General features: G+C 40.3%; 1 protein-coding gene across 1 annotated transcript in view; it reads left to right on the top strand.

The window, feature by feature from the left end:
* ldlrap1a (low density lipoprotein receptor adaptor protein 1a) overlaps window positions 1–19,475 on the top strand; it is a 150,782-nt gene extending 131,307 nt beyond the window's left edge. The window contains exons 10-11 of the transcript XR_003597905.1: window positions 14,260–14,374; window positions 19,335–19,475. The gene's annotated coding sequence lies outside the window, so the exon portion shown is untranslated. The remainder of the gene's footprint in view (window positions 1–14,259; window positions 14,375–19,334) is intronic.
* Window positions 19,476–23,246: the final 3,771 nt, after the last annotated feature.

The raw sequence follows: 23,246 nt of genomic DNA, 5'->3' as shown, positions 1-23,246 counted from the left end.
TGCTACGTAACCTGTTCAGATTAGCACAATTTCTGATGAGGAACATATGTGCTACATGACCATTTGGTTGGTGGTAGGCAGAGATGGGTTACTGCTTACAGTGAGGTGGAACCTAAGGCTCAAAAGCGCATGCATGTTCGATGACGTCCTAAAATCACAGCACCATCTAGTGGCTTGGCATGACATCTACAGCTGAGTCAAGGAGTCTCAGCAGTCCCATCTGAACATGGAACTTGTGCTTCAGGAACAACTGTCTTTATTTTTATAGAGTAAGCGTGCAACATCCTCTTTTAGTATTGGAGCTACGATGAACATCACAAAAAACAATATCTAAAAAAAGAAAATCTGACTATTTTATTTGCTTGATTTCAGTTTAATTTTTACTTTCTTGCCCACGTCTACTTCTGACTGGACAATTTTGGCCCACGCGACAAAAAGTTTGGACGCCCCTGGATTCACCGTGTTTCATGGGGGCGGGAGGGAACAATCATGCTCATCCTTTACTTTGGTTCATTTCTTGCATCCTCTCGCCTCTCAACCGTTGCCGTCTTTTCCCGTAAAACCCGGGCCGCGATTCCAGGAATGTTGTTTCACAGCAGCCGCTCTGTGTGCGCGCGCTGCGATAATGGGGCTGAATCTATGCTGGGAGGCAAATTGTCCTGGTGAGCTGTTTACCTTGCAGTCCCCGACTCGAGGAAGAAAAAAAGAGAGAGAGAGAGAGAAGCAAACCATTAAAATTCTCCTCATTGTTGATGAGAGTCGCTTCTCGGACGCGGTGCTGCATCTCAATTGGCTTTTCATTTAGACAGTCAGGGAGTCAATTAGCTTATCTAGCTGTTGGCAATATCTGCTGCTGTTTCCCCCTCACCCGCGTACAAGGCGAGGAAAGGGCGTTTGTTCGCATGAATTCAGACCGGTTGGTTCACGTAAAGCCTTGTAGTGGCATGTCAAGAGCTGATATCAATGTCTGGAATGAAACCGCACTTAGTAGTTTCCCCCCCACCCCCACTCCTTCCTGAACCTCTCCACTTCCCAACATAAATTCCCCTGGACGGTCACAGAGGCCAGGGAAGCACCCAGCTAATAAACAAGGCGTATTGATACAGTGAAATTTGACGCTGCTACAGCTGTAAAGTGTTTGTGTGTAAGCAGGCAAGTTTCTCCACTTCGTATAGTGAATGATGACACATTCACTACTACTCAGCCGTGCCAGGGGACTTTTAGCTGACTGGAAAGCAACACAACTCCGGGAGAGTCGAATGGTATCATAAAGAAACGGAAAGCGAAAGAGTGGGCCCTTAAAGTGCCGTGGTGAATGAGAAAGGGGGAATGCGTTTGCGCTGGTTACTGCGAAAGGAGAAGTAAAAACTGAGTAGCTCTTGTGTGTGTTTCCCCCGTAAATCCCGGCTCTCTGTGTAAAACTCCCAGGCGGTCAATGAACCATCAGAGCAGCGCTTTACCATGGCCGATCAAAAGCGGGAACGGCGACGGGAAGAGGGGCAAAGTCGGTGACGTCTGGAGACGAATTCCGCTCATTCCAGAGTTTGACTGAAGATTTGAAAACTCTAATCAAAAAATCAGCCGTCTGTCGATCGCAGACAGCTGATCAGATCCTGACGTTTGATTCTGACTTGGATGCTTTGAGGTTTTCAGAAGCAGCTGATGGTTTTGGCCAGACAGCGACGATGAACTTGACCAATGAGGAGCAGCTGTTGTGTACTGATAATTTGCATAACTTAATATGACATCTGCAAATCTGACTCAGATATTTTTTAAAATCAAGACTAGGGTTGAAACAATTAACCTGATTAGTCGTGACCAATCGATTAATGAAATAATCATCAACTAATTTAGTAACCAATTAATCATTAACTGGACTATACAGACTCAACAAATGCTTTGTTACTACATTTTGGGCAGTAAAATCTTTATTTGTGTCTTTTGATGAATTTCTAATACTGCATAAAATAGACTTAAATGAAAACTCTGCAGAAGGGGCCTATTTTATATTTGACTAATGGTCAAAGTGACAGAATAATTGACAACTAAAATAATCGAGACAGAGAGGCCCACATTAAGATACTGGCACCTTTACCTTCTGCCTTATATTGGTAATAAAACACCTTTATTGTTGCTTTCATGGAATCTAGGTAAAACATTGACCAATGCTGAAATCACCCAACAACTTTTTATTAGCAACACTTTATCAAGTACAGCACTTTGAACATTTTTAGCATTTAATCACATTACAACGATAAACTGCAATACATTTGATCCGATTTTTAGTGCATTTGTATTCAACCCCGGTTTATTTTTAACAAGTCAAGTCATTCAGTGCAACAGGTTTCCATCAGAAACATTGCAGCTGTTAAATATAACATACGCACTTCATGGCAACTGCAGAAATCATCCGTACATAAGTGGTAGTAGCAGATGAATTATGGCGTTGGAATCATGTTTGGGGATGCAGGCGGGGGTTCATCTTCTAAGAATGGTTCACATAAAAGCATGTCCGTATATTAGAATGTCCCAGTCAAAGTCTAGGTCTAAATCCAACGGAGAATCTATAGGGGAAAAAACCCTTAAAAATTTCTGTTGGTAAATGTTCCCACTTTAATCTGACTGAGCTGTTTTCCAAAGTAGAACAGAGAGCAGTTTCTGTCACAAGATGGAGTTTGGGTCTCACCTCATTCTAGAGGTTACTTCAGGTCAAGTTGGTGTTTAGTTTTCACGATGCTTTGCCGACCCTCGGTTGAGTCAACAGGTAGGAAGGAAGTCCTTCCTCATTAAGAAGCTTGCCATGTTAACTCTGAAACAAAACAAAAATCTGTCCAATATCTGATTTTAACTTGAAAGTTTACAAAATTTTACCAGCACATACACCAGGTTTAAGACCATGTTATACTTTTTTTTCTTATTAGATGTAGTTCTCTCACAATTATTATCTTTACAGACCAGGAGCAACCTTTGGTAACAGGAGGCATTATAAATGACTTTACAAAGTCACTATCAAAGTCTGTAGGTGGGTAGTAATACTTACATTTGAGTGGGTTTTTTGAAGAAGAAGAAAAAAAAGTCTTATATTTTTTTACTTTTACTTGAGTAATATTTTTAAGTAGTAGAGCTAACCTTACTTGAATAAAACTTCTGGATATTCTACTCACTGTGAGTAACTTTACCAAATGAAGGAAGGGATATATCTTTATATATATATAAAAAAGAAAAATGCACACCTACAGTTTAAGTCAAAGTGAGACCTCTTGTTTGAACAAAAGCTTTGTTGTTCTGTTATTTTCTATACCAGCTGGTCCTGATGTGACATTTGGCATTAGAAGTACTTCATACGGTGTTGCCATTATTTTATGTGCATTACCTACTGTAAGTATTAATTATATAGGTTTTTGAGATTTATTTATTTATTGAGTTTTAAGTAAATGTGTGAGAGAGGTGGGGATCTATTTCCAACAATCTTCAATACTTCCATAAAATCTAAAATTCTTTCCCCCGAAAGGCCAAAATGTCGAGATGTTTTGCCCTCGACAGGCTGTCTGGCCATTTTAAAAAAGTAAAAAATAAAATACACGTCAGGAATGTCCGAAAACACAAAAAGAGACAGGCTCTGAGGTCAGAGACTTGTGTTCCAGTCAAAGTCAGAGGCTCTGACCCCCCAGTGGAGCTTAAAGAGCCCCTCTCCTGTCGTTTGACTTGCTCTGGCTTCGCTCTGCTCAACCTGGCAGGGTGAGACTGTGGTAATTGGTGCCACGTAGGATTCTGTCAACTATGACAGCAAGTAGCAGGAGACAGAGGAAGACGAAGAGACGTACAGACAGATGTATACCAAAGTTCCTCTCTGTGCAAGGCTACTCTGGTTGACTAAAACTACCGGAATAACCACTGACATTGACTCAGCATTTTCATTGATTGAAATAAATTCAAACGGTAATTATATAACTTACGTCATCTACCAGCAAATTACCTCACTCCATAATCCTCCTGGTGGCATTTACACCCCAAAATGGCGTCGCCAGAGTCAGTTATTGTTCAGTAATAATTGAATACCTTTTTGGAAAATTGTATCTTCTGTTGCGTATTCATTAAGCATATTCACAATGCAATACTTGGACGTTTTTTGAACTCTGCACCTAAAAATGAAAAGTGTGAAAAAAATCAAAACTACTGCTACAACTAAAACTGAAACCAGAGAAAATTGCACTAATAATAACTAATGAAAACTAGCAAACACACTAAAAATCGACTAAAGCTAACATGAAAGAAACTACACCAAACTATAATGACATCTTTGTGAAAGGAAAAAACAGATCTCCACGGTAACGTAAACATTTTTTTTGTCTATATTAAAAATGTCCCATTAGTGTCCATTTTCTGCTTGTTATTGATGTGCTTTTCAGCATCTGGAGGGCTTTTATACTGCTTCCTTTAATGTATAGTTTTCCTCCCATGAATCCATTTTTCCCCTTTATTCCACGATGCAGGACTGCCTCTCCTCCCCCATCAAGCAGAGCCACGCATATTAAACAGCACGAGTTAAAAAAAAAAGAGAAAGAAAACATATATAGATCCTGAACAGTATATTATATTTGTACACCGGGGCAAATTGCACACTGGATTGTGTTTACTCTACAAACCCGTTTCAACCCGAGTCTCAGGCATCACAGTTTATGGCACCAACAATTGGACGCGGGCAGCCATTTGAGCAGAATTAGGTCAACACTTCTCCACACAACACCCCTCCTTCTCATGCTCTGTGTCTTTTCCTGATTGCTAACGCATTTCTTCTTGAAGCGTGTTATCGGCGCCGTGTACTGTGTCATTTAGAGCGGGGTTAAAGTGCAACGCCGTGTAACGTAACGCTTTTACTGGAGTGTTTCAAACAGAATTTCAGTAATAATAGTAATCATCACAGAGAGCTTTTCCAGTGAATTCCTCTACTGTAGTTTATTTTTTACTTTTTTTTGTAATGGAGGTTTCGTAAGATGAAAACTGAAAATCCATGATTTATGACGGAAGCTTTTCCGTGTACGGTAGTGATTGCAACGGGAACACGGCAGGCAGGCAGAGTCGTGCAGCCATCTTACCATCCTTTGATCGCTCTGTGTTTTCAGTCTCATCCTTGGGCATGCTGCCTTCCCTCCCCCCACTGCTCCATGTGCCAGCCTGGAGGCTGTGCTGGGAGCGCAAAGCCTGGATGTGTGTGTGTGTGTGTGCATGTGCGTGTGGGGGTATGCGTGTGTGCGTGCGTGCGTGCGCTGATGCCAAAAGCTGCTCGTCTACTGTAGCTCTTTAGGCTCTGCTGCATTATGTCAGAGCCGCTGACCTTTTCCTGTATATGCCGACCCTTTAATGTTCTGAACTTACTGTTATGCGGATTCTGCGATAAACGGTTCTGTAAGAATGACTGATGACACGACACGACACTCGATATTGGTTCCACGAGACTGAGACAAACGAGATTTTAGCAATATTCCGGGGAAAATTAGGAATCTACATTTTTTTGCTTTCATACATAAAGGTTTCCCAAATTAGAATCTGTCTTTTTAAAAGATCCATCATCAGGTTTGACCTGCTTGTCTGATTAAAATGTATAATAGATTGAACATTGACCAACATATATGATGTGTATTGACGGATTGATGGCAGTTAGTAAAATGTAACGACTGCTTCTGGTTTTCAACTGTTGACTCTGTGATGCGTTTGTGATGATTTTATGTTTTCATAATGTAAAGCAGTTTCAACGGCCTGCTTGCTGAAATTTTCCATACAAATAAACTTGATTGATTAATTAAGAGTAAAAAAAAAAAAAACTAAATGATCGAAAAAAAAACAACTGTTTTCACAAACTAAATAAAAGACATTTTAACTCTAACATATTTTTTTACATACAGCGGTATGTAACATTTTTTATATAAATGTTTTTACATACATAGGTTCTGGTCAGAACCTTCATATTTGTGTGTTTCTGGTACGCCAGTAAATGCGACGCACAACAACGATGGACGACAAAGTCGTTTTTCTTGGCCCACTGGGGATTACTTTTTTTGTTTACAAGGCGATCTGATGGTACACTGGAATAGACCGTTGTTGTGTGCTAGATGTGCTACAAGTAGTTAGCCTGTCACCAAAGTTATAGCCTAAGGTAGCATCTTCGTGCTAAACATGCAGCAGCACCACAGACGTCCCCAACGCCAATATCAGTGTCTACAGTCCATGAATGGTCAGAGGTTCCTAAAACAGTTGAAAGCTGAATAGGTACTGTATAATGGCACTATACATCAGTGGGATAGTTGAATAATCTAAATAACAGATTAAAAACAATAAATATCTTTGTTGTTGAGCTCATATGTCTATTTATTCAATAATTTAGCAGCAAAAAGGGTTTCTGTTTTGAAAATGTTGTACTCTAGGAAAAGGGCCAAGAGTGAACTGATACTCTTCTTTTCATGTACACCAAATGCAATGATGAAATGTTTCCTCTAAAAACCAGAAATATACAAAGACCCTCTATTGAAAGAGTGCCCAACACTCTGCCTGGCCTGTTTTTCGTGGAGGGGCTGAGGGGGTCTCTACTGGTGTCTCTACTGGCCCAGTGTTAAGCCACTTGGAGTCAGTCATCTTCTTCACCAACTCTCAGACGGGTTACACACATTAGTGCTTTGTCAGCGTCACTTGGCTTCTTCACATTGCAACAAAGTGAAGACTGTTTTGAAAGACGGTGAATAATGTCAAAGTGTTTTGAACTTTTTAAGACTAACAAAACTGTGATTATGTGTCTAAACCAGCCAGAAGCCAAAATGAATCAGTACAAAAAAGAATAACCCATGTTGAGTTGTAGTAGCCAGTGTGGGTTGTTGGGGCAAAAGTAAGTTATTTATCGAGAGCTCATTCAGCCAACTTGGTGCTTCATTCTTTAGACGAAATCTGATTTGTATCTAACTGGAGGTATTGTCCTGGGAGGAGGATCGTAGCAACGATGCCACTGGTGTCAACAGTACGACATTATTGGACATCTTGGGAAGGATCCATTATTGGCTCAGCTGAATCTCATATTAAAGCTGCAGTATGTAACTTGTTTATGTCTTGACAGGATAAAATAAGGAAGAAAATCTGTGGAAAAAAAAAAGATTTCCTCTGCCTTCTCCCAGTGCTAACTACAGAAATGCACTGCTCAATCAGAAACAACCAATCAGAGCCAGGAGGAGGGTCTTAGCGCTGTCAATCACTCTCATGCTAATGCTCTCCCACTTGCTCTTTGCTAAGCTAAAGCAAGTTCACCATAGCATAGCCTGCCACCAATGTTAATGCTAGCTTGCAAACTACCACAAACGGTTTTCCCGTAATGGTAAGTTGTTTTTCCACACTGAGCAGCGAACAGGAGGATGATTGACAGCCCTAAGACCCTCCTCTTGGCTCTGATTGGTTGTTTTTTGACCGGGAGCAGTGCATTTTTGCAGATAGCAGTGGTGGCGCTGGAAGGAGGTGGAGGAGCTGGATTTTTTATCTGTCTCATACTGGTGTGGCGACAGTTTAAATAAATATGAAAAAACCCCATCTTTGTGTTAAAGTTACAAACTGCATCTTTAATGCTGTAGACTTTATGTTTCCCTCTCCCTTGGGATACTGAGTTTCTATATTCTTTAATATTCTCTATATTTATCTGTTTATTTTCTAACCATCCATCCATGTAAAGGAGAAAGATTTTTACAAAGTACAAAGTGTCCAAGTACCGATCAGAAAATCACATCGTGACTGAGTTAAGTCATACCAATTTCTTTCATTAACAGATAATAAAATTAACGTTTTACATCCATCCGTTCATGTTCTTCACCTGCTTATACCTGTTCAGCTATCACCAGAAGAACGATGCACCTTGGAGAACGAACCGAGGTTACAAGGTTAACCAAGAGACACACAGGATGGACACCACACACACACACACACCTACACCATAGCCCAATTTAGAGTGAACAGCTCATCAAATATGCATGTTTTGGAACTGTGAGGGGGAACTGCAATACCTGGAAAAAACATGCATGGGTGGGGAAAGTAGGAGAGCAGCAGAAAGAAAAGTTAAATTCTTAAATTTTGCTCTGCAATCAGTTTTAGGTCAACAGGTGTCATACGCTATGTTGTAAAAATCTGGCTATCGCCAACTCTGATCATGGAGGCAGGGTGTTGTTTAAAGATAACATTCATATTGATATGAAGGACAGGGCATAGGTTGTAAGATAAATCTCTAAACAAACCATTCCCCTGCACATAAAAATTAAATATGCCCACTAGAGGCACTGTCACCACATCTCAACCATATTTAGACATCGATAGACATTCTTTATATAGATGGCTGGTCATTGATTTTGAAGTCGTTCAGATGGAACTCAGCACCATCTTTTCTTTGTAGTTTCAGTAAGACTTCTCTAGGGAGGGTCGCTTTCTCAAACCTCCACTTTGGTCGGACTTTTTTAGAAATGATCATTTTTAGTGAAACAGAGTGTTTGTGTGGATGAAAGGCCAAAATGATTTACGCTTCAAAAAATGTCTTTGTTTTCCCAAATATTCGGCTGCATATGGACTAGGCCTAAGTTTTCTGTGCAAGACAGCCACCTTGGATTTTAAGTCTTTCCCCTTTGGCACAAGAAAATGTCAACTTCTGATTAAAAACAGAACAAAACAGATTAGACTGTTGTCTCCATGCAGGCTTATTACTTGGGGCACCTTTAACACACTCACTGCAGAACTGTACGTGTGGTTTCTTGGATTTCTAACTTTTACCGTCATCCTAGGTCACAAAATGTGACTAAGGTTTGATGTTGAATGGCAATCCAAGTACAGAAAATGATTCCAGATCAGTTTCTTTTTTGTCTTTTTTTTAGTATCAGTGCTATGTGTTTAGGTCTACTTCTTATTATTTTATTATGAACATTTGAATTACTCATTTTCTCTTTTTACAGGCTTACAATTAAAAGTAAATCAGCTTGGGAGCTCAACTCATTTCCATTTTTAATCAGAGTATTGAGTTTAGTTGTTTGTTTTTAAAGCTTTTTAAGCATTTTGTTACACAAGTGCATAAAACATTCTCATTTAGAGCCTTGAAATTACAATGAAAGAATACAATTTTTAATGTAGAACAGCACTTATTTTTACTCTCAAACCGTAGTTGTTGAGCTTTAAAATGTCTGATTTTTAAATGTATAAAAAAATGTTACAAAAAAAAAATTTTTAAAGTCACGTTATCGTCATTTTAGAAATGACATTTTTGATGATTCTTCTGAACCACATCAGGTTTTTCTTCTGATGCTCGAGTTTTCCAGTCCCAACATGTACTCAACACCTAATTTCAAAAGCAAGTGGGAGCAAAGGTTGTGAAACCTGGTATTTATGCACTGGCATTACATCGCTTCCTCAACTGTAACGGCCTTTGCCAACACGCAGGAAATTAGAATAAAGAAGTGTGACAAAGCGTGGTTTCCAGGCTCCCCGGCTGACTAAGAACGAAAATCATGTAATGTGTAAGTAACTCTTGCCTATAAAAGGTCTCTCTATGTAGCGTGAGGTAGAAGTAAGTCCGGTGAGTAAAAGGAGGATGTATTAATTTGCATGTGTCAGTGGGCGTATGTGTGTGTGTGTGTTTCAGCGGGCCCGTCAGAGCCACTGGCAGTACAGCTGCAACATTAGTGGGTCAGTATGCCATCAGCCCATTCATCAGCACTTCTCCCTCTCTTCTCTCCGCCTGAGTCTCCCCTCTGACTCACCACACATCCATCCATCCATCCTTCACTACCAACAACTCCCTCCCTCTGTCCCTACCTCCCTCGCTCACTTGAGAGTTCAAAGTGTCCACAAGTGGAGTGTTTGAAAAGTTCTGAATGAATTCCTTCAAATTGCCGCCGCCAAATGAGGTGAGGTAAACGCAAATGTTAGCGGCTTCCCCAGAAGGGGCTGATAAACAGGAAACGGCATCGCCCAAGTCTTTAAGTCCATCATTTACCATATCGTTCATTTGCCGCGTAAATATTCGAGAGGCTCTCGAAAGTGTCTTGCGCCACAACGCAGGGTTCTTCTAGGCACAAATATGGCTTTTGATGATGTATGGTGTGTGGTGTCATGGAGCAGCTAGAGTGGGCAACCGAGCTGAACCACTCCATCAATGCCTTCTGTTGCTAATTTGGTCTCTTCGACAAAAAGATGGATTACTTACCTCAGCTCTTACACAGGCCCAGATGTTTGAGTCCAGGTGGACGGACTAGCGCGTAGCTGGCAGCTTAACATGTTTCTGTCAAACAGTTTCACCCAATGCCTTCGGTAAACCTACCCCCACTTTTGCCCGTGCTAAAGCTAGTTACCATGGAGACTGCACACAGACTGGTGGACGGACATTACTGCTGAGCAAGGAGTTAGACTGACTTCTTAGCTTAACAACTCCTTGGTGCTTGGGTGTCATAGTTGGTGATGTTCTCAAGTGTTTGAAATCCTCCTCATAAAAAAAACAAACTATTTTTCAAACTACTGAAATACAGTTTAATGTGGTTTTGCACATTTTATTGAAATAAAATGACAGTAAGTTATTTGCTGCTTATTGTATGTGACTCCATAGAAAGATTCTGTGATTCTGGTTATAAAATTCAGGGACTTCAATAACCTTTGAAAAGCAGACGAGGCCAGAAGTTGGTCACTCTTAAGGAATGATCCCATCTGGTGCAGTTAGTGATTTACAATAGGAACTGTAAGAGATTTAGAGTTAAACAATTGCCACATGTACAACCAGACACCATAAGCAGTGTGGGTGCTATGCTGTCACCAGGGACCGTAGTCTGCAGTCATCTGACAGGGTTATATTTTGGTGGAACCGCTTCAGAGGTGTAAAGTCTGGATCTTATTGTTTTTAATTCATCCTTTGCCTATTAATGTACCTATATCATCCATTCTTAGTTGCATTTTTTAAGGGTAAACAAACCTCTCTTTTTTTGCATGAAACTAGTTAAACCCATTATATAGCATGCCTATCTTTTATTGTATTCAAGTAGTTTTTATGAATTATGGAGGTAAAAAGTAAAAATAAATACTGAAATCTCATATAATCTAATTTAATTGTATACAATATTGCTCAAGTACAATCTTATTTCCATTTATTTTGGCTCTGAGCACCAATTCTGGGCTGTGGACGTTTATGAAATAGGAGAGATCAGCTTTACATGCTGATGCTTTACATTTTGTACTTGAAGTATGCAGGTAAGAAACAACCAAAACTGTGAAAGTATAAGATGGCAAAGTGGACAACATGAACAACTTCTCTCTTTTTTTCATGAGGTATAACCAAATACATGTAAGTATACAGGTCTGCAACAGCCAAAGCTCATTTCCAATCAGGATCTTCCTTTAAAAACACATTAACGACCTGTAATGTGTCACATGGAGGCTTTGAATCAGTTTTACTTCCTCAATCTTACTTGCTTCTAATACTCTAAGTCTGGGGTTAAATGTCCACACTTTGGTAAAAAAAAAAATATAAACTTGCCTAATCATCCCAGAAACTCAAGCTTATCAACCACTGTCAGGAGCATGCAGGGTAATGTAGTAAAATCTTTCATGTTGTTGTACATGAGATGTACCCTGCGATTTGAGTTCTGTGGCGCTCTCGGGATGCTAGAATACATTCTGGGAACAATTTGGCCCCTGTAGCTTTGTATGGGGCCCCCTGGACTCCAATTTACATCAATAAGTCCCTACAGTTGTTCACAAATCTGCAAAATTCACACAAAATCAGTAAATTCCCACATTGTTTTGATTTTATTGAATAAGTCAAACATTGAGTTTAATTGACTGCTGCCTCAACCTTTCTTGATGTCAAGTTACAGTCTGTGATCAATATGGTGAGGAATAAAATCAATCACATTTAGCATCATACTTTAGTGCAAATATCATAAAAATTCCTTAGAAATCTTTCTAAAGTAGCACCACAAAATATGTGATTTTGATTGCGAAAAAAACACACAAAAACAATCAAAACCCTGGAGGGAAAGCTATTTATTAATATCTTAACAGCTTAATTGGTTTTATCGATACATTCTGGCTCAACCGGCTCTCTAAGAGCATTCAGATTTTTTTTATATGGCCCAAAATGAAACTGTGTTTGACGTCTCTGCTTTACGTGATTGACAGCCAAAAGTTACTACTGCCAGAGACTGTGCAGAAGACGACAGGAAACGGTCGGAGTATGATGACGTGGCGTGTTTTTTAATGACTTATCCCGTGAACAAATTTATTCATGTACGATTTTAGTTGTGTTTTTTAAAAATTTTTATCTAATGTAAACATCACAAGTGCTAAATTGTTTTTAATTAATTTTTTTTTTTTTTTTTTTTTGTACATTAGCGCACATTAACACTAATTTGATTACATTACATTTGCAATGAAAACACAGCTTAACCCTGCGAAGATAAACCGGTTCAGACAACGGATGGAAGACGTGCTGCTGTTGTTCCAAAATGAGTAAAAATGGCATCCAAAAGAACCGGACACCTCAGCTGACCACTCACTCTCGTTTCCCTCCGGTTTTGATTCTGACGTTCGCTCTGTCTCCTGTAGAATGTGTGGCAGAGGGGAGCAGGCAGAGGAGGGGAAAAAAATGGTGGGGGTGGATATGTTGTTCAGCTCCACTGAATGTGCTCACATGTATGAAAGAAGAAGCATTTATTTTAAGACTCTTGCGTGGGTGTACACAGATTTGAAACACACGCACGCACACACACTGCAGAAGTGAGAGCTCACAAGCCCAGAGATAGACCTGACCTAGCTTCATATCAATCTTGTTTTGAAAGCTGCTGAAATGATGCTTTTCCTTCCAGCTCCAGGATCCTTTTTTTTTTGTTTGTTTTGTTTGGGGGTTTTTTCTCCATACCTTAGTTCGACAAAAGCATTACACATTTCCCAACACACGCAAACACGTAGACGGATACAGGAAGAAATGAAAAGAGGCTAACCACAAGAGGCAGGCACAGGAGTAGAAAAGAAGGCAAAGGTAGGTTAAAAAAAAAAAAGAAACGTGAGAGATTCACTTCTGAGCATCACATCACACAATAAAAGTCTACTTTGTTGTGTCAGCAGTGCCACAGTTATTATCTGGTAGAAACTGTTGTCATGGTAATAAGGTCAATGCAGTGCTCATATGTCAAAAAGGATTTATACTGGCTGACACCATTTCCAGTGCTGCATGTGCCAGGAGTGTGTGTAAATGACGTTAGGCAAAGACAGTTTAAATGTTTTAGTTGATTTTGCTCAAATCTAAATTGCAACCCAAATGGCATTTTTACATTTAATAATAATAACACATCAAATTTATATAGCACTTTTTAGGACACTCAGACGCTTTTCCAAAGGAAAAAATAAATCATTTCCATGTTGTTCAGCTCTGGCAATGCCGGAATACCATTTCATTTAATACAAAATTCTCTAAATTTCCTCCCCTGCAAAAGTTTCATTTCAAAATAAAGGCATTTGTTTCAAAATAAAGAAAAAAAAACCTGGGAAGTTTCACTTGTTCTGTTGTACTTTTTTGTGATGCTTACACTCTGATTAATGTGTACGGTACTATCAGGAAATCCCCCGAGAGCTAGCCGCTGATCAGAAATCAGCAGTGACAGAGAAAGCGTGAGTGTACAGAAAGTGAAAGTAAAAAAAAAAAAATTGCTGTGCCATGTGGAGCAATATTTGGATTGTAAGCGGAAAACCCCAAACACTACCCCTTCTGCTATACACTAAGCGACATGTTAATGTGACCTACTTACATTTATCGCAGCACCACACTCCACCTCCCCTGTTTCCATACTTCTTTGTTGTTTGCCCCCAGCCCCCTTCGCCCCCTACTCCCCTACATCTGACCCCTCTGACACCCGGTCGCAGCGAGAGCTCAAAACTGCTCATGATTTTATTTTATTTTTTCCACTCCTCTCTATTTGCTCAGCTTTGACATCTGTCAGCTCAAATGGTAAGCCATTGTCCGCAAATCGGCCCAAGCAAGCAATTAGGGATTCTTTCTGAAATAAAGGCTGGCTGTTATTAGAAATAGATGACAACAATCCAGAAAAGCTGTCTGTCTAAATTATTTGTTCTAAAAATGGACAATTTTGAAAAGTGATGCTTGCGAAAAGAAGTCTTTTTATGGAAAGCTAACTCTGCTTCCGCCTCTTCTTCTCCTTCCTCCACTGTCGCTATACCCACCCAGTTCTGCTTCTTTCGCCCCTCCAGCCCGACTTGTGATGCTCATCCATAGGCAGAAAAAGCTGAAAACAATGGAGCCTTTGGCAGACGGAGCTCAACCACGGCTCGGCATTCAACGCCACATAAAGCTTCATTGACTCTGGTAAGACAAAAAGTGTAGTAGTGGTGAAACGGGAAAGGGGGGTGGGGTTGGCATCAAGCATAGCTGAAGAGAAGTAGCTGATGTGGAGAAAAAAAAAGTATCAGCTACTACAGGACTGAAGGCATTGGTAACCTGGAGATCACCAGATCAAAAGGGTGTTAGTGGGTCAGGGCAAAGGTCAGAGAGAACCTGGAGGATACCCAGAGGCAGAAATGTTTCTGTCGATGTGACTAGAAGAAAGCAGACAATGGAGACAGTAACACCGTTCACAAAACACTTCAAGCCAGGACGGATATGTCTTCTGGACGCTGTTCCGGCTCTGATCCGCCACCTTGAGTAGAGAATAATGACTGGATTTAGGAACGGTCAAGGCCTCAGTGTGTCCTCCGTACACTGAGGCCTACTTCCCTTTGATTAGGTCCACGCGTACTCAACAAGTCTGCGCAGAGGTACATGCTTACGACCGTGTATGTGTACTTGTGTTGCCCAGTAGACAATGTTCACATCAAACTGTTTTTTAAGCAACACCAAGGTGATAAGACATGGAATGAGAGTTGGCCCAACCAGTCGCAAGAGCGCACATTAAAAGGTTCCCTGGTGGAGACAAAACGGGGTTAGACCCCCCAACTAGCTCGTCAAAGTTGCTAGTGTCCATTCAGACAATGCATGGGACTCACAGAAGTATGCGGGAGCCTTCAGCCTGCTGTGGTGAAGTGATCAGTATTGGCTGGCAGATTTAAGATGGAAACACATCCAAGTTGGCCATGGTCAAGTCTGTCATTCAACCCTCTGTGACATGCATTTGACAAGCTGTAGTGAATCAGAACCAATCCCCAATGGTTTGTTTCTTCAGTCGGTGTAAAGCTTTAAAATCCAAGAAGGCCAGTGATGTTTAGAACGTGTGATGTTCCCAACAAATTTTTTTCCCCGCATTCATTATTGCCTCATTTTTTGTTGTTTTTTTAAAGTTTTTTTATGACTCTAGTGGCCTTTATTTGATAGTGGTCAGACAGGAAAGTGGGTTGTGAGAGAGTTGGAAGGTAAACGGGCCAGGACTCGAACCTGTGACGTCCACGTCAAGGAAATGGGCCATCCTGCGCCATCGCCACGCCCTTCATTGCATCTTTTAAGTTCAGTTTCACTCCAAGTGGACATCAATTATGAAAATCTGGCCAGTTTGACTGCTGATCAAACGAACAGCAACGGGCAGCTTGGAGAACCAATTTTTTACATGAGTTGTTTTGTGAAATGAGTCTCTATCCTTTATTAGGAATCAAATAGTCTTTCATTGTAAACTCAAGCTGCCTACTTTACACTAACGTTTAATGGAAATGTTACTGTCACTTTTCAGTCTTAATTACAAATTATTTTATGTGCCTGAATACAAAACAAGAGACCTAAGGAACTGGCAGGCAAATGAGTTTTTGTTGTTGTGGTGATTGCTTGCCTGTGTGAATGTAACGTCATAGTTTCAGTTTCTCTACCTTTTGATGCATCACAACACTGCTGGCTGACTGGAAACTACCTTTCTGACATCAGCACACCAGAGCAATAATAAAAAAAATAAAGGCAGTGGCAAGTTAGGTGATTTCCCCTGAAAGGCGTGAGTGTGTCTGAATGTCCACAAGAAAACAAGGTGCATTACTAATGGCATCAGGAATCCCCTTTTTCTGTTTCTGTTCTGGTTTAATCATTCCTGGTTGGACTGATTTCTACCTGCTTGACTTCATATGTCAAAGACCATCAAGTGACCAAAGCAATACTCTTGTGTTCTTTTTTGTTCTATAAGGTTTGAAACAAACGTATGAACCTCAGCTGGGATTAACTTCACTTTAGCTGAGGTTTATGGCTTGGGGTCAGTTTGCCATCTCACTCATATGTACATCAATTTTGATCCATCAATTGATGTTTGCCCATTCCATCAACAAGTCATTTACCTGATACCCGTGTACTTACACAGCATGCAAGTTTATTTCCTTGGTGAGTTTAAGAAATTATTTGGACATAAAGTCCTATATATTCTCAAATCTCAGAGTTTTTGTGAATTCTATTGTCAAAAGACCACTGATTGTGCTTCTGATCTCTGCTACCAACCGGTTGCACGTGTCACCCATTTCAGAAACTACCACTGGAAGTACATGAGATTTTGTGATTGTTTTCATGATTATTTATCCCCATGGTTGATGACAACACTGATCAGAAATGGAAAAAAAAAAAACACCCCGGCACAACAATTTTACTAGACTGGTTTGAAATGATTTGCTCATGCGTATGAAAAGGAAGTAGCATGTATTGAAATGAGGCCCTTCTTACACCAGATTATGAGTAGATTATTGAAACTGACTTTTAAATCATCGCTCGTCAAAGAAGGTACTACACCTCCACAGCAGCAATCGATTAAGGTAAGATCGGTTTCAGACTCAAGTAATCGGGGGCTGCATTCACAAATCTAAACCTCTGACTCAGAACTCTTTGCTTCTCGTCCTGACTCATTTGTAACTTCTTCTTTTTTTAGCCTTACTATATGAATTGGAGAACCTTTACCCCCTGGAGTTGTGTAACTGTGCTGCTATGTGGCAGGGAGAGGTGCTTAATGATTATTTAATGACCTCTTACCAGTCTCCCCTGCCACACCTATCACTATTATTCACATGCCATCCTGAAACTCCCTCCACCTCTCCAACTCCATCGTCTGTTCCTTTCTGTCTCAAGGGCTGTGGCTCTTTTAAACAATCGACCCCCTCCCTCCTCTCTCACTCCACTGCAAAAACACAAACGCTTACCAAGTAGATTCTAGTGCAAACATCTCAGTACACTTGGAATAAGACAAAACTAACTTACAAGTAACTGTTCAGCAAGATGTAGGACATTGTTTTGAGTCACGAAACGAGCTCCTACACCTTGCTAAAAGTTTACTTGTAAGTTCGTTTTGTCTCATTTCAAGTGTACTGAGATGTTTGCACTAGAATCTAGGCCAAATATATATATATATATATAATTTTTTTTTTTGCAGTGCATCCTTCCTTCCTATATCTATATGAACTCTGCCACAGCCGACGCCCTTAAGCTTTGTGCATGTTTGTGCCTCTGAATGATGTGTGACTATATATGAAGGAGTTCTTCTTTGTGCCTTTCACCCCCTCCATCTCCCCCACCTCCAAACCCCCACCCTCACACTTACTGGTCCCATGACAATGCTTCCCTTAAGCACACAGACGCACATTACGCTGAAGAAAAGTGTCAAGTGTGATGACAGGAGTAGAGAAGACGACGAGCCCGCGCCCCGTCACTGTCCTCCGCACCGTCGTCATTAGCATCACACAGAGGCTCAAAGTTTCAGGGAAGGAGAAGAAAGGAGCACTTGATCCAAGTGTGAAAAAAAAATTAAATAAAAAAAGAAGAAGAAGAAGTTAACCCTGATGGCGTCTCTCCAGCTGCTCCATAACCCCCCCTCAGGCCTGGGTTACCTCAGGCGTTGTGAAGAAGCCCATTCACAGCAGAAGATGGCTTGAGGAGACGGGAGGGCCCTGCGTGCCTGGCATTCCTGAGCGCACAGAAGACACATTATTATGACATTTACACAGCCAGCTCGATAGATACAGCATAATTTCTGACTGGGCAAAGACGGTCTCCGCCATGTGACTGCAATGAGGTGAGGGTAAAACCACAAGGAATCAGAGAAGGAGGAGAGATTAGAGGAAGACCACGTTCGAAGCAGCCACGTCTGCAAACCACACTGTCCCAACATACGCTCATTAGCTAATGCGGATGATTAGGAGCAGACTTTAGTAACTCTTCTTTTTTCGTTTTCTGTATCATCGCATGACGGTGGCTCCCAAAGTGACTCATAACCCTCAAGTTCTTCCAGAGTTTGTCATGTTGGAACCATGAACTTCTAAGCATTCTTTTGAGGACTTTATGTAACAGGAAAACACAAAGTAGTAGGTAATTGGGATGACATAGGTTTTCATTTTTATGCCAACAGATTTTCTTTTGGATATAATGTAATTATAGAGTTGACAGCGAAGGAAGTGGACAGAACTATTCAGTTGGCCACACTCCAAATATTCGCCAATTAAAGTCGAAACTAGGGGAATGCTTAAGATGTTTTATTCTACATAGTATTATTTATAGCATACACAATTTCCGGTTAGCTTGATAGCAATCCTACACGATCAAGCTAACACGCCACATACATCACGACCGAATGTTAGTGGTTTGGTAAAATCATATCCAACCAATTAAAACTTCCACGCCTCCAGGAAGCAATCGTTTCTCAACAGCTGAGGGTCCGGACCGTCTGTACGAAGCAAAGCGTAGAACAACGGACTGATTTTTTCCAAGGTACTTTTGATCTGATTTGAACAGAGCACCTTGTCCGCACTTTTGCTGTGATCCCCACATGATTTGAGTAAAACCGCAGGGTTTCTTTTAGCCTTTTGCTTCTCCTTGGCTAATATTTAGCTTCCACCTGAGCTACAGGTCTCTCGAGCTCCCCCAGAGTCACAATAGGCCTGATATGGCTGGTTCTCTTTTGCCCTGTCTGTCATCTGCATTAACACTGAGGTTTATAAATTACGGACAGGTGGATTCCGTTTACAGGTCAGCCTGCAATTGAAGGCAGTTTGATCCAATGGCTTTTATCTAACAGGCTAGCAGAGTAAAAGGGGTCAAACACAAACGCTCACCTTCACACAGAAGTTGAATTTTGTGCGCTGAAATGACAGAATGCACCAAAAGCTGACGCGGATGACAACTTCCCCTCGGAGTCCTGTCATCTGCCACTTAATCACCAGAAACTGAACCCAACCGAGAAATCCGTCTGTTTATAGCCTGATGATCTCGATGAAGTTGTTACTCAGAGAAATCCTGGGGTTATGGGTTATGTTAGGTTGATTCCAGTGTTATACTAACCAGTGTTGCAATAAGACCTATAATCCTTTTTCTATTTTTCAAACAGCGGTAAGCATGACGGGGGAGGCTGGTGTGTTCGAATTCCAAACTACCTACAGAATCTACATTTTGGTTTGTGACTTTGTGTGTCCATTATAGCACAGATTTGGAAAATGTGACAGTTCTACAACAAATCAATTTCAGAATAGCTTCTTTTTTTTTACTTTGTAATGTTGTGGATATGCATGTCCACACTGGTCTGTGCACATTAACAAAAGTACCAGAAAAACAAAAACTTGCACAGAAAAGAGTTTTCTGATTGCAGAAGTCAGCTATGGTCACATGAACTTTTGCAATAATCTTGTACATACAGCAGTGCTAAAAGTGTGACTTATCCTGCCTTGCATTTTTGACCTAACCACATTACAACCCCAATTTATCTTTTTCTTTCAAATTTTTTTTCATAATTGCTCTAAAGAACGCCACCTTTGTCTGTAATCTGCGTCGCACCGAGCGTAGGTTGCCACCTGGAAGCCGAGCGTTGGGACCGGCTGCTGAAACGGCACATTACTCCTCCACGGTCTCGCAAAATCAATTAGGCTGATTGGTTGCAGTGAAGATCAATTTGTGGCACTGAAACACTGAGGTCTTCTCCTGCAGCGAACGAAGGGGGCTCTGGAGCCACGGCGGGACGCGTCGAACGACATGTTTGGATGGAAATGATCAGATGGAATGTGCGTGATCATCACATTGACATATTTTGCTGCTGGTATGTTGTTGACAAGCGGGAGACAAACAACACGTCCAGTCATGGAGACACGGGGAGACAGCGTGACACGCTCTCGGCCCCAACGCGCAGCCCGAGCCTCCATCGGACCTCGGACGTGTTCCCATACCCAGAGTCTGGACACAACACCGGACAATAGGTTAGACTCTGTTCAGTTCAACCCTTTATTTAGATTTCAACTCACAACAGCTAATCGGAAGAAGAAGAAAAAAAGTAATTTAAATCCAATCATACATACATTCAAATTTGATCAAACAGTGCGTTAAGTTCAGTTTTCAAATTAGGTTAAAAAGTTTTCTGTCTAAGACGGGGGTTTCCAAAGTGCAGCCAGGGGCCATTTGGGGCCCTCTGCAGGATTTTGGGCGGCTCCTCGACCTCGTTTCTTGTTCTAGCATACTTTGTTGAATTTTCTTTCTTTTTTTTAACAGATAAACATCGTAGATAACAAATAGATTTCTGTTTATTAGGGAATTTCATCTTAATTTTGGAAGCAACAATTATTGACCTGTTTTTACTCAAAAGCAACTCTCGCAGCCCAAATAGGAAAATAGTTCATTGCAAAACAAAATTAGAAACTGTGGCCCGATGGAGTAATGGGGCCATACTACAATATAATAAAATTACAAGAATAAAGTCATAATATTAAGAGAATAAAGTCCAAATAATATGAGAATTAGTTGTAATAATAACAATAAAAAATTCTAATGAGAATTAAATCATAATATTACAAGAATAAAGTTGTAATAATGAGAATAAGGTCATAATATTCTGAGAATAAAGTCTTGCAACAATAAGTCTAAATAATAACAGAATATAAAAAGTCCTAATAATATGCCCTAATATGAATTTACTGAAAAAAAGTTTTTATATAAAAATCTTACTATTTTGTCGATTTAAAAAAAAAATTATATTTTAGTTTATTATTGAACAGATACGATTTTAAAGGGTACAAAAAGTTTGTTTTATAGATGTTGTGAAACAATTTTTGTTGTGGTCCCATGTGCTTCCAACTTAACAATTTTGGTCCTCATGGCAAAAACTTTGGACACCACTGGCCTAAGCCAACCCAGCAAATTGCATTAACTCGTTGACTTGTAGCATGTAGCATGTCCTGAATGAGCATGCAGCAACAGTGGACAATCTATCCACTGTACTGTTAGACAAACGGAGGTCAGTCTTACAGTTTCATCTTGTCCTTCTGGTGGAGACAGAAAATCTGGTGGAGACAGAAAATCTGATGGAGACAGAAAATCTGATGGAGACAGTGTTTGGAGAGAAAATCCCTCTCTTCCAGTTGAACCTTTCACCTGAACACACAATTACAATCCATGTCATATGTCAGATGTTTCGCCCTCTGGTGTCACGGTGTATTTTGTTCACTTACAGTCGATGATTTCCATGCTATGCGATCTCGCTCTTTGCTCGTGGTCAGTCTGACTCGGTGTCGGACGCGTTGTGAGCCGTCGTTCGGCTGTCGTTGACTCTGATTGTAAGCGATCCAGCCTGGGGATGCTTCCGGAAACGCTTCGTGAGAGGATTTACTGAAATCCTCACGATCCGCTGAGTCAAACTGAAATTAAAGACGCGAGCACGTTCAGTGATACCAAAACCAAAAGAGACAAAAACATTTTCTTGCTTATGTGTTCATGAGAAGTGAAACAGTTCAAGTGTGTTCAAGTTATGTGATACCTTTAAAAAAGAAAAAAGAAAGACAGAAAGGAACTTATCACAGTGCAAGGAAAAGGAAGATGTGTCTTTAAAGGAATAGTTCATGGTTTTCTCAGCTTGATATGTTGGTGCTGGAGTCTGAAGCTAATCGATGCTAAGTTTACTGTTTCCTTCTCAAATATCTCCATCTTAAAACATTTTATAGTGCTTCATTACAAAGTCACTTTGTGATCCTTTAACTCGTTTTCAAATTAGCATTGGGCAGTTAATTACACAGACACTGAAGATTGTTTATAGGAGAAATGGAGGTTTGAAGGTGGTGCACCACTAATTATATTCCTGCGTGGAACGCTGAATGTGTCAAACGACTCCAGTCAGAATAACATACGGAAGGCGATGTGAAAAACAAAGAAATAGTGTTGACCTAAGCTGCCTTTGAATTTTACTGTTTCACTTTCTTTAAAATTAGGCAATTATTTTTGATTGAAAAAAAATTGACATTTGCATTTTTAAGCGCATGTTTCACGCAGGACGATCATTGGTGCTGCACCACCTCCAACCTCTGTTTCTACTGTAAGTGGTAAATAGCATTTGTGAAAATTACTTTATAAGGCAAATGTGGCAACAATTTAAAGGTTCAAAAGGTAATTTCTGTATTCAAGGCACTTGTAAGAGTGGCGATGCTAACAGTTATAAAAGTGCTAGTCCCTCTTGAAATAACTGTTAGCTTTAGCCCACATGACCAACTGAAGTGGGTTTAAATCAAGACAGAAAAAAGTTATTTATTGTGCACAGGCTTATAGCCGCTAATGACCTTTGAACAGAAGCACTCTCAGTTAATCAGCGATACAACCGCAACCAAAAATTTTAGTTTAGACTACTCCCTTATGAAAAGTGCTAAATTTGCCTCCACTGACTGGTTATTTTTAGTTTTTTTGCTCACTGTGCACACTCTCAATTATTTTTCTGTATGCTGTGTTTATTATACTGCTGGAGTGTAAAGCTTTGATATATGCATTAACATATAAACAACAATGATGATCAAGGAATAAGAAAGTGAATAATGAAAGCCAAAGAAGGCAAGGGCAGCTTATTTCTGTACCACCAATCACATAAAGGGTTACTCAGTGTTTTACAGAACAAAAACTGAAAGGAGATAAAGAAATTTGCATTAAAAAACCACAAATAATTTAAAATACAGGAAAAAGTCAGATTCCTGTAAGAAAATCAAACAGCTGCTATCTAACATGTAAGGAAATTAAAATTATGAGTCATACATTTTTCAGCATGTTATTTTTATTTATTATTATTATTATTATTATTATTTGAGTAATAGTAATAATCAAAAGGCACTAATTGATTTCATTGCTGGGGGTCCTGTAGCGGGGTGGGGGAAAAATAAAAGTAGTCTTAACTGATTGGTCAGGCTCTCTTGACGTCCCTCCTTACTAGAACAGCGATTGGCTCGACTGGCGTTAAGCCTCGCCATGGGCGGGGCCTGGTGCCTGTTGTATGTTGAACCGA

The sequence above is a fragment of the Xiphophorus couchianus genome, chromosome 13, assembly GCF_001444195.1.
Source record: "Xiphophorus couchianus chromosome 13, X_couchianus-1.0, whole genome shotgun sequence".
Lineage (NCBI taxonomy): Eukaryota > Metazoa > Chordata > Actinopteri > Cyprinodontiformes > Poeciliidae > Xiphophorus > Xiphophorus couchianus.
The sequence above is the reverse complement of the archived record's forward strand: the minus strand, read 5'-3'. Positions and strand labels throughout refer to the sequence as shown.